We start from the raw sequence: 6000 nt of genomic DNA on the forward strand, positions 1-6000 counted from the left end.
TTTAATTTCCCCGCACACTGCAAGGGGCGTCCAACCGTACCGTAACCGCGACTAAAATGGCCTAGCTGTGGAGCGACGTCTGCCTGCGTCCACCTCCCTGCGTCACCCGAGCGCGACTCCTCCCCCCCGTGCTGCGGCCGCGACTCCCTCCCACGTGCCGCGACCTTGACACCCCTCCTCCGCGAGCCCGCGGAACACGCGGATTGGCCACAGGCGGAGAACCACGGCCTAGGCGCCCGGTGAATAATACGAATAAAATAAATAAAAAATAATATAAACTATAAAACCAAATTAATCTAAAATGAAAAACAATACAAAATAAGTACATGCAAAAGAAAACACAAGTCTACACTGCACCCTCGGCGAGTAGAAACACTTCCACGAAGCACCACTCGGCAGGAGATGGCATTGGCGTGACATATAGGCCTGTAAGAGTTAAGACCTTTGGGCCGACGTCAATGTTTAATATGTAATATGTTTAATATGTAATAGTTTATATTTTTTACATAATATTTTGTAGTATTAATGATTATATGTTTTTACAAAAAATATGTTAAATAATTACGTAACTTTGTTCACCGGGCGAAGATGCAGAGGGCAACACCCGGAATCTCTCCGAGCACTGCACGTGTCGCGGAGTGGGGGTAGGACAGGCGGAGAGGCGCGACGCACGGCAGAAGTGGGGTAGTAGGCATCTGGCGACTGGACGAGGCAGACATGCGTGGAGACGAGAGTCGCAGAGCAACGACGGGTGAGACCGAGCCTGAGAAGTGGGGATTTCAGGACTACGTGTGATATGCCGCAAATCATAATTGTAAATAGGTAGTTCTAATTGTATATAAGGGTTTTTTGTGACTAGACATTGCGCTTACCAGTCGACACGTCATTACCATAGCGAGACGGAATTTATGTCTTGACGCCACTCCCGCTGCCGGTCTAAGTTTTTTAAGTAGTTATTAATTTGAAAAGTGATCTCAGGGGCTTTAACGGGGGTTCGGCCTCGTGGCTGCAGGCAGGAGCGCGTCGTAGTTCGAAACCTACCCGGGCTGTTCAGGCCACCCAGGACGCCTTATAAATAAATAATAAACTGGTTGACACGACACTGCACTTTATTGAGAACCGTTACACCTACTGGTCCGAGTACTGGCCGCATTTGTTGTCTGACCGTCGCGGCACGCGAGTCTCTATGCGTAGATGATACGCGCGGCCAGGATAGGTTGCAAAGTGGTATATGCGGACTTCTACAGTGGCTGATTATCAACGTGAAAGACGCTGCGGATAGTCGCGGAGTTGCAATGCTGCTGCAGCTTATACAGAGATTGACGTTATTATGTAAGACAGCACGTGCGAATGAATGTTCTAAAGTTAGTTGCAATCTAGCCTGTTTCAAAACATTAAAAGTCCCTAAAAGTACGTAGGCCCGGTTAGATAAAACATACAAGTTACAGTCACTAATTAAACATTTATGACGTGGATAGAATGCATATTACAAGTTACACATTTAAATGCGAGGAAAGTTAGATACATAAATTTGTCGTCGCCTGGCCGACTAGCCCCCGAATGATAGTGTTTTGCCGGCTACTCAGTGTTCGGTAGAGAAGGGTTCGGGCCGCGTGGCCAAGGGACTTAGTCACCAGGATAGCAATTGACACACTCAAAGACAGTTCCCAGGTTCTTTATATACAGTAAATCAAACCCTTTACAAGGGGCTGCCGCGTTTCCGCCTGTGACCGATTCTGTAGGGCGATGCCCGGTTCTACTTACTGTTACTGTATGGGAAAATTACGTGACGTCCCGTTCGTGACGAGCAAGACCCGTGTCGCTAAGACTTGAACTATATATGACTCGCACCTTAAGCTGAACGACTGACCCGACAACACAGTGCCAGGGAAGACCCGAAAATTACCGTGCAAACGATGGCGAAAATCCAGTCCGCAAAAGAACTCCGCGACTCGTAAACTACCGGAGAAAACACGCACGCGAGAGAAGTGACTGACTGCACGCCGCGACTGAATGACACGATGACACACTCGCCTAAATGACCACACGACTGTGACAGAGGAATCACTTCCTCTCGGCAAGGCATGAACTGCAGCGAGACACCGCGCCCGTTCTCACCGTCTCGGAGCGCTCTCGTAGACACGTCTGTTGCCTCCTGAGTCCAGCGGCCGACTGACTCCCTCCCCGACTCACGCGACCCAGCGCCCGCATCCCACCCCTCCTCGCGAGCCCGCGGAACACGCTGATTGGTCACAGGCGGAAGCCAGGGCTTTGGCGCCCGGTGAACACGTGAGAACTTATTCTACATAACATTTCATACAATATAATAAACTATTTACAATAAAGAAAACACGACCCTTCAAATAATAAAATACACCATTTACAAATAAGAATGTTCCTTATGTATTTTACATTAAACTTCCCCTAGCGCGCGAATCTCTCCCCCCCCCCCCCCCCCTTGCAAGGCCGCACTGCACATTTGCGCACACGCAACACAGGGCAGGAGAAGGCGTTGGCGTGGCATAACGGGCTGTGAGAGCTGAGTCGGCACTTGGGTCGACGTCAAATTAACGAGTAGGAACTCGTCACACGTGGCTGGCTGAGAGCCTTCGACGATAACTTGGCTTTGGAAGCCGGAAAACTGCGTCACTCAATTACGCTGTCCTTAAACTCTGGACATGAAATTACGTAATAAATGCAAAGCTCTCTGTTGGGATAAAAATGATTAGTTAACGAGTCGCACGAATTATCGTGCGACTGGGTGAGGTCGGCGCAGAGCTGGTAAAAGGATTTGAAGAACTTACACTATTGCTGAGACTTGGATGTGGCGCGAAAGTTGAGGGTTCTGTGTTCGTGGAGCGACCGACCCCTGCGAGCTCCCGACGGTAACTGAGCGCGAGGGCGCCCTGCGACCTCGCGCCTAAACACGTGAAGCGTGGGAAAACAGCTCCGACCAGTTTTGGACTTAAAAGACATATTTCACAATATATGGTTTTTGGACAATTGTACATAATTTCCCTTGAATTAATTATCTTTTAAATTGTTATTAAATTGGGTGTTTCTGATTTGAAAGAATTATTAATGATTTTGTTTAGCGCATTGCCACACACGGCCGGGCGCTGTCGTCGCCTTGGTGTTCGTCGCGGTGCACTTTCACCCACTCGGTGGACATCATGCTCGGGCGTGTTCGATGCACTAAAGAGTAAGTATTGTTGTGACATAACTGTCTTAGTGGACCAGAGGGTGCACCGGCGGTTGGCGTCAGTCTCAGGCGCCGACATCCTAACTTAACTTTCTCACAGCTATCATCTAGAAGGGGCCATAGCTAGCTTTTCGCATAAACGCACCACGAGACCACGAGGGGCAGCCCGCACTTGGCGCCTGCCCACCGAAACACGTGCAGCCAAGCCTCTATCCGCAGAGGGACGGGTGTTGTGTCGTAGGTAGCCCCATGTTATGGGACTGTGTGAGGGATTAATTAAATAAGTTGCATCCAAACTGACAAACTTTAATTGTAGTGCGGATAACAGTATTTTCCCCCCTCCACAAGGCCTGAACCCCGACCCGAGTATAGAATACAACCAGCATCACAAGGGGGTGATATCCGCGACTACGACATCCTCAGGCATATCTGTTTCAATATGAAGATGAAACCATGCATCATAAAAATTCCCTTTATCAACATTCATTTTTAAATGTTTACTTACTTCAACAAAATCGAAACAACTTTGTTTTGACTTTAGGTTTTCTGGATGTATAAACGAATATATTTTGCAGAGGTTTAATGACTTAAGATTTTTCAAGTACTGTGTTTTTTTTTCAGCTTTCAAGAAGTCAGCATGAGACATCTCTCCGAATAATTTTTTTCTCTCTGTTATATTTTGTATATTTGGTGTGTATTTCTTCAAGAAAAGAAATGTTACTTTGATAGCAAAAATTACTCTCATCCAAGACATGTTATGAAATAGTTGGAAAATGCTCACAAAAACTTTACCAAGTAAACGTGATCAATAGTTCTCTCTGTAATGTCAGAGTATTTCTGGTGAAGAGCTTAGCATGATGTCGTAGCTCCGTGCCTCTGGGTTAAAGCCCGGATCACAGTCCTGTCCGCAGCATGCCACGGCTTTGGGAATAACGTCACATCCGCTTTGTGCGCGCGAGAGCAGTGCCCTAGCGTTCTGGTGGCCAGGTCCGTGCGAGCTACCTTCGAGGCTAGGCGCGGTCGCGAGACGCTCCATAAACTCGCCGCTATTATCGCATTTGATTCTGTTCTATAGTATGTTATAATCTCTTTTATCGTTTTTCTCTACCGTGTGCGTGAGTGTTGTTTTCTATCTGGCGTGTCCACAAGCCAAAACACATGGACTAACACAACTAGCCTGCACCGCACTTGTCTCCAGCGTGGGAGACGTCCCTCGGCAGGTACACAAGCCGGACGGTCCACCCCTGCCTCCCCCAGGAGGCTGCTCTACGCGAGAGAGCTGGCGCCGGGCAATACAAGAAAACGGCCGAGAGATGTCCGCCATGTCTCCATGCATCATACGGAGACGGATACGCGACATTTGGCGCCCGTACGTGTGGCGAACTTCAAGTCCACAGGAGAGCGCATGCAGTGTGGGAAAAGAGTGTACAGTGAATGATCAGACAGCTAGAAAATCTACCTGGATTAATGAATGGATTCACTTATCCACCTAGACAGTACTTCTGATCTCATCAACGCGAGGACACAACCATTCCTTTCCCACGTTTTCAACACCTATCAGTTTCACGGTTCAGCTGATAACGCATCGATGTCTCCCGTTCCGCAACCGGATTATATTTCCTGTCGATTCACCTCCCCTCTCCCTTCAATGTGACAATGCACCACGTTACCCTTTCCTTGTCCTCGCCGGCGGTGTTCGGGCGGGCGCAGTGATAGCCTGTCCGGGCAGTCTGCGCAGACGGAGCGGCCACGTGGGCCCCGTGTTTGTAAACAATGCTGCCGCACAGGTTGACAGTTACGTGCGCGATGTGTCAGCTACCGAAAGGCATGGACCTTGTGAAAGGAGAGTGGCAGGGTCGGAAAACGTGCATGTGCACACTACTGAGCCGCAGTGAGGTGAAAACAGAAACTGCTGAGGGTGTGTAGTTGTGGGACAGGGATATATTATCAGAGCAGATGCATAGGGTAGCCTCGAACACAGCGAGTGCCGTGTACCAGGAAAAAGGGGGATGTGACGAGTGTAGAGGCTGCTCGGGCAACCGCGTCGGGTCGATGTTACCCAACCAGAATCCACTGTTGCCGAACCTAATTGACTGGGACACGCCAACGAACTCGGTAGCGCCGCCAGTCGGGTACGCTGTGCGGGTTGCTACAGGGACCAGGCGTATAGTGCTGCTGGAGTTAGCGGGCTCGTGCACGAAGACCCACGGGAGTTTGTGCGATGGTGTAAGAGGCGTATGTTACAGTGCAGCATGCCAGTAGAGGAGTGGACACAACGCACGAGCGAACAGTTGCGTGGTCGATCTCGTGAGTGGTGGACTCTATGGGGGCGATACGATATGCAGTGGCGGGAGTTTGCCACGCGTCTCACGCAGCGATTTGATGACCGTCAGGCAGTCTTGAGCTGCAAGGCCTGTTTCTACAGCGAGGCACAGAGGGACACGGAATCGGTGGAGAGATTCCTGGCGACAAGTTTCAGCTTTATCGTCGCATAGCCCCAGGGGAAGCACCAGAGCAAGCGTTGCCAGACGTGACCGCGTTAGTGCAGGAAGAATTACAACCCTTCCTCAGGCCATATTGCAATGGGTCTGTTGAAGAATATGTGCTACAGGCTGAAGCCACAGAGGGCAACCTGCAGCGCCTTCTGGCGCGACGGACAATTACGACCACTCCCGGACGAGAGCCCAGACATGAGCACAGAGCGCCTGCTCTCCCAGAGGGAGACACGCAGCCCGAACATGCACAGCAAGCGGTAGCATGGGCAAACGAAGGCCCACCAAGTGGAAGACGACAGAGCA

This window comes from Bacillus rossius, chromosome 3 (assembly GCF_032445375.1).
Source record: "Bacillus rossius redtenbacheri isolate Brsri chromosome 3, Brsri_v3, whole genome shotgun sequence".
Taxonomy (NCBI): domain Eukaryota; kingdom Metazoa; phylum Arthropoda; class Insecta; order Phasmatodea; family Bacillidae; genus Bacillus; species Bacillus rossius.